We start from the raw sequence: 23000 nt of genomic DNA, 5'->3' as shown, positions 1-23000 counted from the left end.
ACACTTGACCTGAGGAGGCATGCGTACACATGTAACACAGCGACACATGACCTGAGGAGGCATGCGGACACATGTAACACAGCGATACATAACCTGAGGAGGCATGCGGACACATGTAACAAAGCGATACATGACCTGAGGAGGCGTGCGGACACATGTAACACAGCGATACATGACCTGAGGAGGTGTGCGGACACATGTAACACAGCGATACATGACCTGAGGAGGCATGCGGACACATGTAACACAGCGACACATGACCTGAGGAGGCATGCGGACACATGTAACACAGCGACACATGACCTGAGGAGGCATGCAGACACATGTAACACAGCGATACATGACCTGAGGAGGCATGCAGACATGTAACACAGCGATACACGACCTGAGGAGGCATGCAGACATGTAACACAGCGATACACGACCTGAGGAGGCATGCAGACACATGTAACACAGCGATACACGACCTGAGGAGGCATGCAGACACATGTAACACAGTGATACATGACCTGAGGAGGCATGCAGACATGTAACACAGCGATACACGACCTGAGGAGGCATGCAGACACATGTAACACAGCGATACACGACCTGAGGAGGCATGCAGACATGTAACACAGCGATACACGACCTGAGGAGGCATGCAGACATGTAACACAGCGATACACGACCTGAGGAGGCATGCAGACACATGTAACACAGCGATACACGACCTGAGGAGGCATGCAGACACATGTAACACAGTGATACATGACCTGAGGAGGCATGCAGACACATGTAACACAATGATACATGACCTGAGGAGGCATGCAGACACATGTAACACAGTGATACATGACCTGAGGAGGCATAAGGACACATGTAACACAGCGATACATGACCTGAGGAGGCATGCAGACACATGTAACACAGTGATACATGACCTGAGGAGGCATGCAGACACATGTAACACAGCGATACATGACCTGAGGAGGCATGCAGACATGTAACACAGCGATACACGACCTGAGGAGGCATGCAGACATGTAACACAGCGATACAAGACCTGAGGAGGCATGCAGACACATGTAACACAGTGATACATGACCTGAGGAGGCATGCAGACACATGTAACACAATGATACATGACCTGAGGAGGCATGCAGACACATGTAACACAGTGATACATGACCTGAGGAGGCATGAGGACACATGTAACACAGCGATACATGACCTGAGGAGGCATGCAGACACATGTAACACAGTGATACATGACCTGAGGAGGCATGCAGACACATGTAACACAATGATACATGTCCTGAGGAGGCATGCAGACACATGTAACACAGTGATAAATGACCTGAGGAGGCATGAGGACACATGTAACACAGCGATACATGACCTGAGGAGGCATGCAGACACATGTAACACAGCGACACATGACCTGAGGAGGCATGCAGACACATGTAACACAGCGATACACGACCTGAGGAGGCATGCAGACACATGTAACACAGCGATACACGACCTGAGGAGGCATGCAGGCACATGTAAGAGGCATGCAGACACATGTAACACAGCCATACATGACCTGAGGAGGCATGCAGACACATGTAACACAGCGACACATGACCTGAGGAGGCATGCAGACACATGTAACACAGCGATACATGACCTGAGGAGGCATGCAGACACATGTAACAGACACATGTAACATGACCTGAGGAGGCATGCAGACACATGTAACACAATGATACATGACCTGAGGAGGCATGCAGACACATGTAACACAGTGATACATGACCTGAGGAGGCATGCGGATACATGTAACACAGCGATACATGACCTGAGGAGGCATGAGGACACATGTAACACAGCGATACATGACCTGAGGAGGCATGAGGACACATGTAACACAGCGATACATGACCTGAGGAGGCTTGCAGACACATGTAACACAGCGATACATGACCTGAAGAGGCATGAGGACACATGTAACACAGCGACACATGACCTGAGGAGGCATGCGGACACATGTAACACAGCGATACATGACCTGAGGAGGCATGCAGACACATGTTACACAATGATACATGACCTGAGGAGGCATGCAGACACATGTAACACAGCGATACATGACCTGAGGAGGCATGCAAACACATGTAACACAGCGATACATGACCTGAGGAGGCATGCGGACACATGTAACACAGCGATACATGACCTGAGGAGGCATGCAGACACATGTAACACAATGATACATGACCTGAGGAGGCATGCAGACACATGTAACACAGCGATACATGACCTGAGGAGGCATGCAGACACATGTAACACAGCGATACATGACCTGAGGAGGCATGCAGACACATGTGACACAGCGATACATGACCTGAGGAGGCATGCAGACACATGTAACACAGCGATACACGACCTGAGGAGGCATGCAGGCACATGTAAAAGACATGCAGACACATGTAACACAGCCATACATGACCTGAGGAGGCATGCAGACACATGTAACACAGCGACACATGACCTGAGGATGCATGCGGACACATGTAACACAGCGGTACATGACCTGAGGAGGCATGCGGACATGTAACACAGCGATACATGACCTGAGGAGGCATGCTGACACATGTAACACAGCAATACATGACCTGAGGAGGCATGCAGACACATGTAACACAGTGATACATGACCTGAGGAGGCATGCGGACACATGTAACACAATGATACATGACCTGAGGAGGCATGCGGACACATGTAATACAGCAATACATGACCTGAGGAGGCATGCGGACACATGTAACACAGCGATACATGACCTGAGGAGGCATGAGGACACATGTAACACAGCCATACATGACCTGAGGAGGCACGCATACACATGTAACACAGTGATACATGACCTGAGGAGGCATGCAGACACATGTAACACAGCGATACACGACCTGAGGAGGCATGCAGGCACATGTAAGAGACATGCAGACACATGTAACACAGCCATACATGACCTGAGGAGGCATGCAGACACATGTAACACAGCGACACATGACCTGAGGACGCATGCGGACACATGTAACACAGCGGTACATGACCTGAGGAGGCATGCGGACATGTAACACAGCGATACATGACCTGAGGAGGCATGCTGACACATGTAACACAGCAATACATGAGCTGAGGAGGCATGCAGACACATGTAACACAGTAATACATGACCTGAGGAGGCATGCGGACACATGTAACACAATTATACATGACCTGAGGAGGCATGCGGACACATGTAATACAGCAATACATGACCTGAGGAGGCATGCGGACACATGTAACACAGCGATACATGACCTGAGGAGGCATGAGGACACATGTAACACAGCCATACATGACCTGAGGAGGCACGCATACACATGTAACACAGTGATACATGACCTGAGGAGGCATGCAGACACATGTAACACAGTGATACATGACCTGAGGAGGCATGAGGACACATGTAACACAGCGATACATGACCTGAGGAGGCATGAGGACACATGTAACACAGCGATACATGACCTGAGGAGGCATGCGGACACATGTAACACAGCGATACATGACCTGAGGAGGCACGCATACACATGTAACACAGCGATACACGACCTGAGGAGGCATGCAGACACATGTAACACAGTGATACATGACCTGAGGAGGCATGCAGACACATGTAACACAGTGATACATGACCTGAGGAGGCATTCAGAGTCAGACACATGTAACACAGTGATACATGACCTGAGGAGGCATGCGGACACATGTAACACAGCGATACATGACCTGAGGAGGCATGAGGACACATGTAACACAGCGAAACATGACCTGAGGAGGCACGCATACACATGTAACACAGCGATACACGACCTGAGGAGGCATGCAGACACATGTAACACAGCGATACATGACCTGAGGAGGCATGTAGACATGTAACACAGCGACACATGACCTGAGGAGGCATGCAGACACATGTAACACAGCGACACATGACCTGAGAACGCATGCGGACACATGTAACACAGCGATACATGACCTGAGGAGGCATGCAGACACATGTAACACAGCGATACATGACCTGAGGAGGCATGCAGACACATGTAACACAATGATACATGACCTGAGGAGGCATGCGGACACATGTAACACAATGATACATGACCTGAGGAGGCATGCGGACACATGTAACACAGCAATACATGACCTGAGGAGGCATGCGGACACATGTAACACAGCGATACATGACATGAGGAGGCATGCGGACACATGTAACACAGCGATACATGACCGGAGGAGGCATGCAGACACATGTAACACAGCGTTACATGACCTGAGGAGGCATGCGGACACATGTAACACAGCGAAACATGACCTGAGGAGGCATGCAGACACATGTAACACAGCGACACATGACCTGAGGAGGCATGCAGACACATGTAACACAGCGATACATGACCTAAGGATGCATGCGGACACATGTAACACAGCGATACATGACCTGAGGAGGCATGCGGACACATGTAACACAGCGACACATCACCTGAGGAGGCATGCAGACACATGTAACACAGCAATACATGACCTGAGGAGGCATGCGGACACATGTAACACAGCGACACATGACCCGAGGAGGCATACGGACACATGTAACACAGCGATACATGACCCGAGGAGGCATGCGGACACATGTAACACAGCGATACATGACCTGAGGAGGCATGCGGACACATGTAATACAGCGATACATGACCTGAGGAGGCATGCGGACACATGTAACACAGCGATACATGACCTGAAGAGGCATGCGGACACATGTAACACAGAGACACATGACCTGAGGAGGCATGCGGACACATGTAACACAGTGACACATGACCTGAGGAGGCATGCGGACACATGTAACACAGCGATACTTGACCTGAGGAGGCATGCGGACACATGTAACACAGCGATACACGACCTGAGGAGGCATGCAGACACATGTAACACAGCGATACATGACCTGAGGAGGCATGCAGACACATGTAACACAATGATACATGACCTGAGGAGGCATGCAGACACATGTAACACAGTGATACATGACCTGAGGAGGCATGCAGACACATGTAACACAATGATACATGACCTGAGGAGGCATGCAGACACATGTAACACAGCGATACATGACCTGAGGAGGCATACAGACATGTAACACAGCGATACACGACCTGAGGAGGCATGCAGACATGTAACACAGCGATACACGACCTGAGGAGGCATGTAGACACATGTAACACAGTGATACATGACCTGAGGAGGCATGCAGACATGTAACACAGCGATACACGACCTGAGGAGGCATGCAGACACATGTAACACAGCCATACACGACCTGAGGAGGCATGCAGACACATGTAACACAGTGATACACGACCTGAGGAGGCATGCAGACATGTAACACAGCGATACACGACCTGAGGAGGCATGCGAACACATGTAACACAGCGACACATAACCTGAGGAGGCATGCAGACACATGTAACACAGCGATACATGACCTGAGGAGGCATGCAGACACATGTAACACAGCGATACACGACCTGAGGAGGCATGCAGACATGTAACACAGTGACACACGACCTGAGGAGGCATGCGGACACATGTAACACAGCAATACATGGCCTGAGGAGGCATGCGGACACATGTAACACAGCGATACACGACCTGAGGAGGCATGCAGACACATGTAACACAGCGATACATGACCTGAGGAGGCATGCAGACACATGTAACACAATGATACATGACCTGAGGAGGCATGCAGACACATGTAACACAGTGATACATGACCTGAGGAGGCATGCAGGCACATGTAACACAATGATACATGACCTGAGGAGGCATGCAGACACATGTAACACAGTGATACATGACCTGAGGAGGCATGCAGACACATGTAACACAATGATACATGACCTGAGGAGGCATGCAGACACATGTAACACAGTGATACATGACCTGAGGAGGCATGCGGATACATGTAACACAGCGATACATGACCTGAGGAGGCATGCGGACACATGTAACACAGTGATACATGACCTGAGGAGGCATGCGGATACATGTAACACAGCGATACATGACCTGAGGAGGCATGCAGACACATGTAACACAGCGATACATGACCTGAGGAGGCTTGCGGACACATGTAACACAGCGATACATGACCTGAGGAGGCATGAGGACACATGTAACACAGCAATACATGACCTGAGGAGGCATGCGGACACATGTAACACAGCGATACATGACCTGAGGAGGCATGAGGACACATGTAACACAGTGATACATGACCTGAGGAGGCACGCATACACATGTAACACAGCGATACACGACCTGAGGAGGCATGCAGACACATGTAACACAGTGATACATGACCTGAGGAGGCATGCAGACACATGTAACACAGTGATACATGACCTGAGGAGGCATGAGGACACATGTAACACAGCGATACATGACCTGAGGAGGCATGAGGACACATGTAACACAGCGATACATGACCTGAGGAGGCATGCGGACACATGTAACACAGCGATACATGACCTGAGGAGGCACGCATACACATGTAACACAGCGATACACGACCTGAGGAGGCATGCAGACACATGTAACACAGTGATACATGACCTGAGGAGGCATGCAGACACATGTAACACAGTGATACATGACCTGAGGAGGCATTCAGAGTCAGACACATGTAACACAGTGATACATGACGTGAGGAGGCATGCGGACACATGTAACACAGCGATACATGACCTGAGGAGGCATGAGGACACATGTAACACAGCGATACATGACCTGAGGAGGCACGCATACACATGTAACACAGCAATACACGACCTGAGGAGGCATGCAGACACATGTAACACAGCGATACATGACCTGAGGAGGCATGCAGACATGTAACACAGCGACACATGACCTGAGGAGGCATGCAGACACATGTAACACAGCGACACATGACCTGAGAACGCATGCGGACACATGTAACACAGCGATACATGACCTGAGGAGGCATGCAGACACATGTAACACAGCGATACATGACCTGAGGAGGCATGCAGACACATGTAACACAATGATACATGACCTGAGGAGGCATGCGGACACATGTAACACAATGATACATGACCTGAGGAGGCATGCGGACACATGTAACACAGCAATACATGACCTGAGGAGGCATGTGGACACATGTAACACAGCGATACATGACCTGAGGAGGCATGCGGACACATGTAACACAGCGATACATGACCGGAGGAGGCATGCGGACACATGTAACACAGCGTTACATGACCTGAGGAGGCATGCAGACACATGTAACACAGCGACACATGACCTGAGGAGGCATGCAGACACATGTAACACAGCGACACATGACCTGAGGAGGCATGCAGACACATGTAACACAGCGATACATGACCTGAGGAGGCATGCGGACACATGTAACACAGCGATACATGACCTGAGGAGGCATGCGGACACATGTAACACAGCGACACATCACCTGAGGAGGCATGCGGACACATGTAACACAGCGATACATGACCTGAGGAGGCATGCGGACACATGTAACACAGCGACACATGACCCGAGGAGGCATGCGGACACATGTAACACAGCGATACATGACCCGAGGAGGCATGCGGACACATGTAACACAGCGATACATGACCTGAGGAGGCATGCGGACACATGTAATACAGCGATACATGACCTGAGGAGGCATGCGGACACATGTAACACAGCGATACATGACCTGAAGAGGCATGCGGACACATGTAACACAGAGACACATGACCTGAGGAGGCATGCGGACACATGTAACACAGTGACACATGACCTGAGGAGGCATGTGGACACATGTAACACAGCGATACTTGACCTGAGGAGGCATGCGTACACATGTAACACAGCGACACATGACCTGAGGAGGCATACGGACACATGTAACACAGCGATACATAACCTGAGGATGCGTGCGGACACATGTAACACAGCGATACATGACCTGAGGAGGTGTGCGGACACATGTAACACAGAGACACATGACCTGAGGAGGCATGCGGACACATGTAACACAGTGACACATGACCTGAGGAGGCATGTGGACACATGTAACACAGCGATACTTGACCTGAGGAGGCATGCGTACACATGTAACACAGCGACACATGACCTGAGGAGGCATACGGACACATGTAACACAGCGATACATAACCTGAGGATGCATGCGGACACATGTAACACAGCGATACATAACCTGAGGATGCGTGCGGACACATGTAACACAGCGACACATGACCTGAGGAGGCATGCGGACACATGTAACACAGCGACACATGACCTGAGGAGGCATGCGGACACATGTAACACAGTGACACATGACCTGAGGAGGCATGTGGACACATGTAACACAGCGATACTTGACCTGAGGAGGCATGCGTACACATGTAACACATCGACACATGACCTGAGGAGGCATACGGACACATGTAACACAGCGATACATAACCTGAGGAGGCATGCAGACACATGTAACACAGCGACACATAACCTGAGGAGGCATGCGGACACATGTAACACAGCGACACATGACCCGAGGAGGCATGCAGACACATGTAACACAGCGATACATGACCTGAGGAGGCATGCAGACATGTAACACAGTGATACATGACCTGAGGAGGCATGCAGACATGTAACACAGCGATACACGACCTGAGGAGGCATGCAGACACATGTAACACAGCGATACACGACCTGAGGAGGCATGCAGACATGTAACACAGCGATACACGACCTGAGGAGGCATGCAGACACATGTAACACAGCGACACATAACCTGAGGAGGCATGCAGACACATGTAACACAGCGATACATGACCTGAGGAGGCATGCGAACACATGTAACACAGCGACACATGACCTGAGGAGGCATGCAGACACATGTAACACAGCGATACACGACCTGAGGAGGCATGCGAACACATGTAACACAGCGACACATGACCTGAGGAGGCATGCAGACACATGTAACACAGCGATACACGACCTGAGGAGGCATGCAGACACATGTAACACAGCGATACATGACCTGAGGAGGCATGCGAACACATGTAACACAGCGACACATGACCTGATGAGGCATGCAGACACATGTAACACAGCGATACACGACCTGAGGAGGCATGCAGACACATGTAACACAGCGATACATAACCTGAGGAGGCATGCAGACACATGTAACACAGCTATACATGACCTGAGGAGGCATGCAGACACGTGTAACACAGCCATACATGACCTGAGGAGGCATGCAGACACGTGTAACACAGCCATACATGACCTGAGGAGGCATGCAGACACGTGTAACACAGCCATACATGACCTGAGGAGGCATGCAGACACGTGTAACACAGCCATACATGACCTGAGGAGGCATGCAGACATGTAACACAGCAATACACGACCTGAGGAGGCATGCAGACACATGTAACACAGCGATACACGACCTGAGGAGGCATGCAGACACATGTAACACAGCGATACACGACCTGAGGAGGCATGCAGACACATGTAACACAGCGATACACGACCTGAGGAGGCATGCAGACATGTAACACAGTGATACACGACCTGAGGAGGCATGCAGACATGTAACACAGTGATACACGACCTGAGGAGGCATGCATACATGTAACACAGCGATACATGACCTGAGGAGGCATGCAGACACATGTAACACAGTGATACACGACCTGAGGAGGCATGCAGACATGTAACACAGCGATACATGACCTGAGGAGGCATGCAGACACATGTAACACAGCGATACACGACCTGAGGAGGCATGCAGACACATGTAACACAGCGATACACGACCTGAGGAGGCATGAGGACACATGTAACACAGCGATACATGACCTGAGGAGGCATGCAGACACATGTAACACAGTGATACATGACCTGAGGAGGCATGCAGGCACATGTAACACAGCGACACATGACCTGAGGAGGCATGCAGACACATGTAACACAGCCATACATGACCTGAGGAGGCATGCAGACACATGTAACACAGCGATACACGACCTGAGGAGGCATGCAGACACATGTAACACAGTGATACATGACCTGAGGAGGCATGCAGGCACATGTAACACAGCGACACATGACCTGAGGAGGCATGCAGACACATGTAACACAGCCATACATGACCTGAGGAGGCATGCAGACACATGTAACACAGCGACACATGACCTGAGGAGGCATGCAGACACATGTAACACAGCAACACATGACCTGAGGAGGCATGCAGACACATGTAACACAGCCATACATGACCTGAGGAGGCATGCAGACACATGTAACACAGCGACACATGACCTGAGGAGGCATGCAGACACATGTAACACAGCGACACATGACCTGAGGAGGCATGCAGACACATGTAACACAGCGACACATGACCTGAGGAGGCATGCAGAGACATGTAACACAGCGACACATGACCTGAGGAGGCACGCGGACACATGTAACACAGTGATACATGACCTGAGGAGGCATGCAGACACGTGTAACACAGCCATACATGACCTGAGGAGGCATGCAGACACGTGTAACACAGCCATACATGACCTGAGGAGGCATGCAGACACATGTAACACAGCCATACATGACCTGAGGAGGCATGCAGACACGTGTAACACAGCCATAGGGCAATGCAGCTACTTTTGTAAGACGCAGATTCCATCAGATGTATGATATTTCCAGCACAGTCATTGATTACTATTATTTGGTATGACACCATTTCTAATCATTCAAGGAGTCCTAAAAAAGAAGGAGTTTAACCCCTGCCATGCTGGCGATTGAGGACATTACAGCATTTCAAATGAAAGTATTATACACTGATTATTAGACCTAAAAAGATATATATCTACAAAGTACAAACGCACAGCAATAGGAAGCTGTAGGCACAGATATATCTGCACACAGTTCTGATAACCTCTGAAGAATGAAATGAAAGCATTCCTCTTGATGTCAGCAACATTGGCCCTCATTCCGAGTTGTTCGCTCGTTAGTTTTTTTCGCAACGGAGCGATTAATCGCAAACTGCGCATGCGCAATGTTCGCAGTGCGTCTGCGCCAAGTAAATTTGCAAAGAAGTTTGGTATTTTACTCACGGCTTAACGAAGATATTTCTTCGTTCTGGTGATCGGAGTGTGATTGACAGGAAGTGGGTGTTTCTGGGCGGAAACTGGCCGTTTTATGGGTGTGTGCGAAAAAACGCTGCCGTTTCTGGGGAAAACGCGGGAGTGGTTGGAGAAATGGGGGAGTGTCTGGGCGAACGCTGGGTGTGTTTGTGACGTCAAACCAGGAACGAAAAGGACTGAACTGATCGCACTGGAAGAGTAAGTCTCGAGCTACTCAGAAACTGCACAGAAATTTCTTTTCGCAATTCTGCAAATCTTTCGTTCGCAATTCTGCAAAGCTAAGATACACTCCCAGTAGGCGGCGGCTTAGCGTGTGCAAAGCTGCTAAAAGCAGCTAACGAGCGAACAACTCGGAATGAGGGCCCACTTATTACTGACTGAATAACATTTGTAAACAGTGTATATTATCTCACATAGGGCGGGCTGCACGAATACATTCCGCCAGACATCGCAGTGGCACTAACATATGCGATTAGTACCTCAATGGATAGCTCCTCCGATAAGAGCTGTCCTTTGTGATGTGCTCCCGTCACTGGACTTCCGGGTATCGGCCCCGGGAGTCCGTCAGCGTTTGCGCAGATTGACGTGGCAGCTGTGGGCAGGGGACTTTTTACAGAGGAGGGGGCTCCTGTGCAGACTCCAGGTGGGGCCCCCTCTTCTGCATGGCACAATAGTCTCCGGGAATGTGCAAAGTCTACTGCGCATACACAGGTCTCCGGAAACATGGCACTTGCTATGTTCCGGAGCCCAAATTCACTACTGCGCATGCGCTACAGCCATCTTGGCTGTGATTTTCGCCGCAGCTGCAGCGCCAATGCCAGACTCCGGAGAGGTAAGTATTAAAATGTGGGTGCAGTGTGTGCGGTGTGGGCCCCCCCTGAACCCAGGGGCGTATCTGCATTACACACATTGCACCCATTATAGAAACGCCAATGGCGGCGGGGCATACTTGGAGGGATCCAATCGGATCCCTCGAGTTGATCACTCACTGCCTTTTTTTGCAGCGCAGTGATCAGGTCTCTACTGCGCATGCATATGCACTGCAATGCACACGCGCGTCGTATGGGTACAAAGTGGATCGTTGCTGAGGAATTGATTTAACAAAGAATCCATTCGCACAGCCGATCGCAAGAAGATTGACAGGAAGAGGGCATTTGTCGGTGGCAACTGACCGTTTTCTGGGAGTGTTTGGAAAAACGCAGGCCTGTCCAAGCGTTTGCTGGGCGGGTGTCTGACATCAATTCCGGACACGAACAGGCTGAAGTGATCGCAGCGGCTGAGTAAATCCAGAGCTAGTCAGAGACTGCACAAAATGTTTTTGCAGAGCTCGGCTGCACAGCCATTCACACGCTTGCGAAGCGAAAATACACTCCCCTGTGGGCGGCGACTATGCATTTGCACGGCTGCAAAAAGTAGCTAGCGAGCGATCAACTCGGAATGACCCCCACAGTGAGAGGTTCTGCATTGTCGGTCATAGGAAAATAAAAAGGAAAAAAGAAAGACTCTGTACTGGGGCACTGTTATATGAAACAATGATAGACAATAAAACTTAGGCCCTCATTCCGAGTTGATCGCTCGCAAGGCGATTTTAGCAGAGTTACACACGCTAAGCCGCCGCCTACTGGGAGTGAATCTTAGCTTCTTAAAATTGCGACCGATGTATTCGCAATATTGCGATTACTAACTACTTAGCAGTTTCAGAGTAGCTTCAGACTTACTCTGCCTGTGCGATCAGTTCAGTGCTTGTCGTTCCTGTTTTGACGTCACAAACACACCCAGCGTTCGCCCAGACACTCCCCCGTTTCCCCGGCCACTCCTGCGTTTTTTCCGGAAACGGTAGCGTTTTTTCCCGCACGCCCATAAAACGGCCTGTTTCCGCCCAGTAACACCCATTTCCTGTCAATCACATTACGATCGCCGGAGCGATGAAAAAGCCGTGAGTAAAAATACTATCTCCATTGTAAAATTACTTGGCGCAGTCGCAGTGCGAATATTGCGCATGCGTACTAAGCGGAATTTCACTGCGATGCGATGAAAAATACAGAGCGATCAACTCGGAATGAGGGCCTTAACCTTTATTAAGGATCATATAAAATATGGTGTGACCATCAAGATAAGGTATTCTAAATAAAATTACAAATACCAAAATTATGTAGGACTAATAAACAGTAAATACTGCCAAGGTGAAAAATTATTGTATATAATCGCAGGAGTATCTTAAAATATGTCCACTAACAGCGGGTGGATAGCTAAAGTCTCCTATGATGATATCCCGTAAATTAATCTACGCACCAATAGATTAAAAGATTTGTTGCCTAATGTGGTATTGATCCACCTTCTGTATAGATGTCTGACAGGGGTGTCACCATAGGCTTTTTAATGCAGCAGGTTAGACAGGAATGTATAATCTGCTGGGTTGATAAAGATTAGTGATTACAAACAGATGATAGATTAAACGGTTTAACTCCCAGAGGGCGGCGGCATAGCGTTTACACAGCTGCTAAAAGCAGCTAGCGAGCGATCAACTCGGAATGAGGGCCCATGTGCACTGCAGGTGGGGAAGATGTAACATGTGCAGAGACAGTTCCATTTTGGTGGGTGTGACAGGACGGTCCCGTACGAAAGCACTCGCCGCTTTCGCGTCCCGTCTCCTGCGCACAGATTGGAAGGTTAGGTCACACGAGGCCTGACCACATAGGGGATTCCCGCTTACCGTCAGTAACCGCCTGTTACTGACTCCACCCACTGCGCTGTGGGCGGGTTTATGCTGCCACCACCAAACTCCTAACCTGCCGTGGCGTTTGGAACCACGGTTCTGGTCTGTATGTGCCGACGCACTGCCCTACCACACCTGTGTGGTGTTGACGAATCCCCACTTGCCACTTGCTAGGCCTCTACCGGTAGCTGGCGGAAGACGGAACTTGGAGACGTTAGGTGCTTGCTTTGGGGGGCGATGAGCTGAAGAGGGGTGTCCCCCTGGTGGTACAGTCTTTTGGGGCTGGCTGCTGGTTGGGCGCTTCTGCCCCTGTGGCCGAATTGCCACATACTTGTCTGCTAACTGGGCAGCCATCTTTAAGCTGGGTGGCTCCCGATCTAGCACCCACTCCTTCACTTCTGGGGCGCACCTGCGGTAGAACTGCTCCCTGCAGATCAGGTCGATCAGAGCGTCCCATGTAGTGGCTTCCGAATCCTTCACCCACTTCACCACGTACTGCCGCAGCTGGGTGGCGAACTGCTCATGGGTGCTGCTAGGATTCTTGGGAAAGTCTCTGAACTTCTTCCTGTAAGACTCTGGAGTGATGAAGAATCGCTGGAGGAGTGCCTTCGCAACTTCGTCGTAGTTCCCACAGTCCTCTGTGGCCACTCCTCAATAGGCCTCCAATGCCTCTCCATGCAGAATGGGCACAAGGTGTCTCACCCACTCTGACTTGGGTAGATCGTGTAGTTTACAAGTCCTTTCAAAAACTTGCAAATGTCCATCAATGTCCCTATCACTGTCTGCAAACTTGGCAAACTGAACTCGTCCTGATCTGTGCACAACAGCTGACAACGGCTCCCGGGGTACCACGGCCTGTGGTGCCCGCTCATCACGCCACATCTGGATGATGATCAAGCGCTCTTGCTCCGTTGCCCTTTCCCCCAATTCCGCTAGCCGATCTGCTAGGGTATCCGGGCCGCCCCCCCTGGGACGTTGGGATCCTGGCCCTGCTAGGGATTGCTGGGAAACATGGCTGCTGTGAGAGAGAACGGGGCTTGTGGATCTCACCGGTTCTGTACGAAGGTCCACTGGTGGGCCGTCCTCTGCGATGCTGACGCCGTCTGTGCTTTTCACCTCCGCCCGATGGGACTCCTCCCAGCTCCTGAGCGCCGCCTGCATGACGCTTCTGGACGCGTTGAAAGGGATATCCACACCCTTCCCCTGGCATACGATCTCCAGATCATCCTTGGACATTCCGCTGAATTCCGCCATCTTGTGCGTTCTCCTGCGCTGCAGTTACTCCTCTCCTAAGTAACTCGGCTTCTCCAATCGGGTGATGAAAAGCCGCCTGGGATAATCCCACCGCTATGCCAACAATTTCTGTGACAGGACGGTCCCGTACGAAAGCACTCGCCGCTTTCGCGTCCCGTTGGCTGCGCACAGAATGGAAGGTCAAGTCACACGAGGCCTGACCACATAGGGGATTCCCGCTTACCATCAGTAACCGCCTGTTACTGACTCCACCCACTGCGTTGTGGGCGGGTTTATGCTGCCACCACCAAACTCCTAACCGGCCGTGGCGTTTGGAACCACGGTTCTGCTCTGTATGTGCCGACGCACTGCCTTACCACACCTGTGTGGTGTTGACGAATCCCCACTAGCCACTTGCTAGGCCTCTACCGGTAGCTGGCGGAAGGCGGAACTTGGAGACGTTAGGTGCTTCCCTGGACAGCCGGAGGACGGGGCTATGGTTGGCATAACCCTGTAGGTCACAAGATGAAGCAATCTTCTTGAGGCAATGATGTTTATTTGCTCAAATATAACCTTTAAAAAGGCTCCTCCCTATTGCTAGGGGCAACAGCATACAATCAGATGTTTCAGCAGAATAAAGATGGTACAATACAATCTCTATGGGCCAACTGCCCTCCTTTTATCCCACTCCAATACACATTACCACAGGGGGTAAGCCCGCCCTGTGGTGTACAACCAATCAATGTTTACCCATGAGCTGTGCATGCCTTGGTCACATGCACAGCTAACATTGTTCCCTATGGACAGTGGGGAGTGGTCGGTCTCCTTTGACTGTCCCATCCTGGAGGATCAGGATACGCCCCTGTGCCGTTCAGTCTAGGCTGGGGGAAGTTTTCCCTCCTAAACTGACTTCCAGAAACCTGCCCGGGACCCAGCCCACTGCCTGCAGCCTGGATTTGGGCTCCAGAGCTGGGCAGCCTAGCTCCCCGGTCCAGGTTTCTAGGCCACTACGGGTGATCTCCATGGTGCTCCAGAAAACCACTCAGCTTGTTTCAAAGCTGAGCTTCTTCTCTTTCTCCCAATGCCCCTTTAAAGTGTGAGGCTGGATGGGAAAGTATTCCGTTTTTGGGGAAAAGGTCTGGGAGAATCCATCAGCCTGCACAGCCATGGATTCCCCCCTCCTGGGACACACAACCAAGTAAGTGCAATTTACCTTTAAATACATCACATTTAAAACACACTGTACATGTTATTACATTTAAAACAATGTCTTTGTTTTTCTTTTTACATCCTGTCCCCTAGTCCTGCACGTAGCGGCGCACCCCCCTGATCCGAAGCCCAGCGGCCCGGGACACTTGTCCCGGCCTCTGTGGCTCTGGCTTGTTTCAGCGCTGAGGTGCCGGGAGCGTAGCTCCCGGACCCCAGCACTTACCAACCTAATCATCCCCCCGCCGCTAGGGAGCCGGCTAGCATGTTCCCCCATGAGCGGCGCACTCTGGTGGCCTCGCCGCGCAGGGGGCCGGCTAGCCCGGTCCCCTGTATGCGGCGCTGAGATCTGGTGTCCTCGCCGCAGCGTCCGGCAGGGAGCCGGGCTGCGACGCACCCCCCCTTTCCGCCCAGCAGCCCGGGAAGTTCGTCCCGGCTGCCGCGGCTGACCACCTCTGATGGGCTGAGGCGCCGGGAGCAGAGCTCCCCGGCCCCCCAGCAGAGGCAACCACGGAGCGCGCTGCAGCGGGAGCTGAGCTCCCACTTGCAGCGGTTCACCCTTCTCCCCCCCGGCGCACACACAGCTCAGTGCGCCGGGGGGCTGTGCTCACCGCTGCCGGGAGCGGAGCTCCCGGACTCCGGCGGCGCACACCCGATGGCTGCAGTGGGAGCTGATCTCCCGGCTGCAGCAGTCCCCCTCTCCCCCGGCGCGCACACTCTGCTCAGCGCGCCGGGGGCTGCCCTCACTGCCGTGGTCTCCGGAGAGGTCCGGGACCACGGCACACATTTAAAATAAATTTTTTACACATCTATACAACACGGCGCCTAGCGCCCACAGTATTTCAAATCTGGCGCCAAGCACAAATTGTCTGTAAAATGGCGCCGGGCACTAGGGGTTAACCGCTTCAGTGCCGCGGCGGCCATTTTCCATGTGGCTGGAGCCTCTCCGGCCACAGTGGGTTATACTTATTTTGTTTCTGTGCAGAGTAAATACTGGCTGCTTTATTTTTACACTGCAATTTAGATTTCAGTTTGCACACACCCCACCCAAATCTAACTCTCTCTGCACATGTTATATCTGCCTCACCTGCAGTGCACATGGGCCCTCATTCCGAGTTGTTCGCTCGCAAGCTGCTTTTAGCAGCATTGCACACGCTAAGCCGCCGCCTACTGGGAGTGAATCTTAGCTTAGCAAAATTGCGAACGAAAGATTCTCAAAATTGCTAATAGAAATTTCTTTGCAGTTTCTGAGTAGCTCGGGACTTACTCTGCCACTGCGATCAGTTCAGTCAGTTTCGTTCCTGGTTTGACGTCACAAACACACCCAGCGTTCGCCCAGGCACTCCCCCGTTTCTCCAGCCACTCCCGCGTTTTTCCCAGAAACGGTAGCGTTTTTTCACACACTCCCATAAAACGGCCAGTTTCCGCCCAGAAACACCCACTTCCTGTCAATCACACTACGATCACCAGAACGAAGAAAAAACCTCGTAATGTCGTGAGTAAAATACCAAACTTCTTAGCAAATTTACTTGGCGCAGTCTCAGTGCGAACATTGCGCATGCGCAATTAGCGGAAAATCGCTGCGATGCGAAGAAAATTACCGAGCGAACAACTCGGAATGAGGGCCATGGTTTTGCCCATCTGCTAACAAAATTGCTGCTACGATCAGGTCTGAATTACCTCCATAATTGTTATTAAAATTTAAACTCCCAAACCAAATATAAGAATAAAGAATAAGAGACAAACACAGCGGCATTTCAGCACACAAGAAAAATAATTGTAATCACTTTTATATCTTCATTCACATATATTTTTTTTCCATTATTTCGCCGTCAGTTTAAAGTTTATAGTAAGCAGAATAAAAGTTATGTTTTATTGTATCTTTTTGTGCACCACACATTACAAATCCTTGTCTTCAACTTTTCTCAATCAAATTGTTTGTTAAGTAGTAGCACTCCCTAGGCAATACTGCTGTGCATACAGATATCCCTAAAAAGGTGGCAACAGGGGTCAATCAATCAACATGATATAGTCCAACGCCTGCGCGGTTCGTTTTCCTGCTTTGCATGTGAACTATTTACCTGCTAATGGGATACAATTTCAGAATCAACCAGCGCCCGCTGGAATTTCTTTTTGTTTATGTATTGTCTTGGTCCCAACAGGGTTCCTCTAAGAGGTGCTGCTTACTCTCTCAGCGCAGGATAAGGGTATTTCTTTGTGTGTGTGTGTGTGTATATATATATATATATATATATATATATATATATACACACTGCTCAAAAAAATAAAGGGAACACTAAAATAACACATCCTAGATCTGAATGAATGAAATATTCTTATTAAATACATTGTTCATTACATAGTTGAATGTGCTGACAACAAAATCACACAAAAATTATCAATGGAAATCAAATTTATTAATCCATGGATGTTGCAGGCAGCAGAACGTTCTCCTTGGCGTCTCCAGACTCTGTCACGTCTGTCACATGTGCTCAGTGAGAACCTGCTTTCATCTGTGAAGAGCACAGGGCGCCAGTGGCGAATTTGGCAATCTTGGTGTTCTCTGGCAAATGGCAAACGTCCTGCACGGTGTTGGGCTGTAAGCACAACCCCCACCTGTGGACATCGGGCCCTCATACCGGGTGTGGTTCATCAAATCGACAGTGTCTAGGTCGACAATGTTTAGGTCGACCACTATAGGTCGACAGTCACTAGGTCGACATGGATGGGAGGTCGACTGGGTTTCTAGGTCGACATGTGCTAGGTCGACAGGTCTAAAGGTCGACATGAGGATATATATTTTTTTGGTGTCGTTTTCTTCGTAGAGTGACCGGGATCCCAAATTAGTGCACCGTGTCCCCTCGCAGGGTGCCTTCGCTCCGCTACCGATTCGCTCGGCACGCTTTACCATTCCAATCGTAGTCCACGTGGATCGTTAAGTATGAAAAAATTCAAAAAAAGAAAAAAAATGTGAAAAACTCATGTCGACCTTTAGACCTGTCGACCTAGCACATGTCAACCTAGAAACCCTGTCGACCTTCCATCCATGTCGACCTAGTGACTGTTGACCTAAACATTGTCGACCTAGACACTGTCGATCTTCAGACCGGATCCCCCTCATACCACCCTCATGGAGTCTGTTTCTGATAGTTTAAGTAGACACATGCACATTTGTGGCTTGCTGGAGGTCATTTTGCAGGGCTCTGGCAGTGCTCCTCCTGTTCCTCCTTGCACAAAGGCAGAGCAGGGGCAAAAGCAGGATTTATCCGAGGGAGTTTCCATAACACATTTTTATATATATATATATATATATATATCTCCTATATAATAGCCCTATTCTGTGACCTTGTGATTCATTTGCTAACGCTGGGCGGAGTCACAACAGTGGGCGGAGTTATTCAAATGAGTCACAGAGATCTGGCCAAATCTACAGGAGACTAGGAGCAGAAGCAGATAGCATGGGCATTGGGCATGTCACAGGCAGGGGTGCATACCTCCCAGCTTTCTGCAGGAGCTTTCTCCAGGCAGAAGGAGGGAAACACACTCGGCGAAAAGGGGGTGTGGCTTCACGGGAGGGCCCCTGTTTTGTCAGTGAGGGGGCTTGCCCAGCGCTCTGTGAGCTGCTGCCATGCCCCCAGGGGCTGATTATGAGTCCGGGGGGCACAGGGCACTTGAGACAGGGGAGCCCTATCTCATTGCTGTGCCTGCTGTGGGTTGGGGGCGTGGCCTAATTGTGGCCCGCGCGGCCACGCCCCCTTATGCAAATTCCGATTTTTTTTTTTTTTTTTTTTTTTTTTTTTTTAATGGGATTTTGGCCCCTCAGCTAGAGGTAAATCCAGAGGAGGTGGTCGCTCCCCCTACACACCCGCACAGGGAGAAGAAAGCAGGGAGACTGCTGCCTCCCTGCAACACCACAGACCTGCCAATATGCAGCAGCGTGTGCTGACTGTAGCACAATGCTGCCGCTGTTGCTGGCAGGACGGGGGGAGCTTCTGAGCTGGGACAGAGCTACTCCAGCCGGGGGGCCCCCTAAAACTGTGGGGCCAACGGTACGTATCCCCTGGCCACCCCCCCCCCTTCTTAATCCGGCTCTGCTGCTGGAACCCCCCCCGTAATCCGTACCCCCTGATGCCCCCTCTCCCTCTGTCTCCACTATTCACCGCTGCTCTGCTAAGCAGAACAGCGAGTACAGGAGCTTTCCAACTGCCCCCCCCACCGCCGGACACTGCGACCCGCGGGTGGGACAGCGGGACAGACCCCAAAAAATGGGACTGTCCCGCGAAAATCGGGACATTTGGGAGGTATGGGGGTGTGTGAGGGGTATGTCATACAGACAGACGGGCACCGGCTCACTGTGTGCTTGACCCCCCACATCGGCATACTCAGCAGGGTCTCTCTGGTGCGGAGGAGCGTCACTTTCTGACACACTCCACGCTTCTTAGCTGCAGTTTAGTGGGGCACCTGCCGCTGTGCAGGTTCCATACTGCCTCTGTTATCTCCAGCCCCGGCAACCCCACCGCTAGCTGCAGCGCTGCCACCCGCAGTGGAGTGCGCCCAGCTCATTCACACACTTTAGCTGGCGGGTAGCGCTGCAGAAATCCGAGCTGCTTGCAGGCTCTGACCCACTCCTCCCTCCAGCCGCAGTGTCTCCTGGGAGCTAACCAGTCACTCCCAGTCTCCCCTTACCACAGTGCCCGGAAGCCGTGAGGTCCGCGCCACGTGCATGCTATGACCCCCTCCTCCCTCCAGCCGCAGCATCTCCTGGGGGCTAACCAGTCATTTCCAGTCTCACCTTACCACAGTGCCCGGCAGCTGCGCGAGGTCTGCGTTGTGTGACTGAGGAGGGGGGGAGGGATGCGGACTGGCAGAGAAAGCAGGACTCCAGCCTGAGAGAGTCAGCCATGCCAAGTCTCCAGCAGCAGCAGATCCCAACAGGTTGGAATGGAACAGCAGCAGCCAGCAGCAGTGACTCCGGTAAAACACATCTGTCTGTCACCACTGTTTTGTCCCTAATACCAATCTCTCCCGTGCCCTGTGTTCTGTCATGTCCCTGTCACCCCTGGCCTTGCCCTGCCACCCTTATTCTGGCCCTTTCACCCTTATCCTGGCCCTTTCACCCTTATCCTGGCCCTGTCACCCTTATGCTGGCCCTGTTACCCCTATCCTGGCCCTGTCACCCCTGTGCTTGCCCTGTCAACCCTATACTGGCCCCGTCACCCCTGTCCTGGTCCTGCCGCCCCTACCCTGGCCCTGTCACCCCTATCCTGTCCCTATCATTTCTGTCCTGGCCCTGTCACCCCTGTCCTGGCCCTGTCACCCCTGTCCTGGCCCCGTCACCCCTGTCCTGGCACCGTCACCCCTGTCCTGGCCCCGTCAACCCTGTACGGTCCTGTTACTGCATACCCTCCAACTACCTTTTATGGCATGTACAGTACCCGCAGCGCCTCCAGACCTCTCCCCAATGCACTACACCTCCGCACCTTCCCCTCCACCACATGCGGCACTCCACCCCTCCCCCACATGCTGTGCCTCCAGACCCCCTACACCACCCGTGGCTCCCACTCCTCTACCCCTTCACCACCCACAGCACCTCCAGGCCCCTTCCACCATTCACCCCCTTATACGTCTCCCCCCACACCTGCCCCCCTCCACCCGCAGCATCTGCAGACACCCTCCTCCATCAGCGGTCCCCCCCTCCCCCACCAATGGCACCCCCGCACCTGCCCCTCCACCACCTGCAGCACCTCCGGACCTCCTTTCCCATCCGCCGCAACACCCGTACCTGCCCCTACCCTACCCATGGTGCCTGCGGTCCCCTACCCAACCCCCGGCACACCCATCCCACAGCACCTCCGGAACCCTTCACCCATCCACAACATCCCCACACCTGCCCCTCTCCCACCCGTGGCACCCCTGCCCCTCCCCCACCTGCAGTGCCTCCGGACCCCTCCCCCATCTGCATCCCCCACTCCTCTGCCCCTCCCCCTCGCGCAGCACCTCCCGAACCTTCCCCATCCGGGCCCCACCCCCACTTCTGCCTCCCCTCCACCCGCAGCATCTACAGACACCATCCGCAGTCCCCCCCGCACCCGCTACATTCTGTACATCGTGCCCTGCAGGTGCTGTTCACGCAGTCGCAAGGGGCTGCGCCTCCTTCACCATCGCACGCCCTTTCATTGTGCAATATTTAACCACTAACAAAGGAATGCAGGTAATACTCCATATAATACAAATATTAAACCCCAGAAAGGCATGCAAGGGTTAAGGGGGCGTAGCCCCTTGCGACGGTGTGAAGAGCGCCCATAGGGCGCGATGAAGCACCTAGTATATATATATATATATATATTCACACACACAGTAATGTTTAATGTTGGCACTTGTGTGTTTGTGTGTGTGTGTGTGTGTGTGTGTGTGTGTGTGTGTGTGTGTGTGTGTGTGTGTGTGTAGTCCATATGCGGCGGCACTCAAAATAAATAGACCAGGCAGGTTTTAGTTAACCAACGTTTCAATGCTCGGACAGCGGCATTTTCGTCAGGGTGCAAGGTCTTGCACCCTGACGAAAA

The sequence above is a fragment of the Pseudophryne corroboree genome, chromosome 9 (genome assembly GCF_028390025.1).
Source record: "Pseudophryne corroboree isolate aPseCor3 chromosome 9, aPseCor3.hap2, whole genome shotgun sequence".
In the NCBI taxonomy this organism is placed as follows: Eukaryota; Metazoa; Chordata; class Amphibia; order Anura; family Myobatrachidae; genus Pseudophryne; species Pseudophryne corroboree.
Note: the sequence above shows the minus strand (reverse complement) of the source record.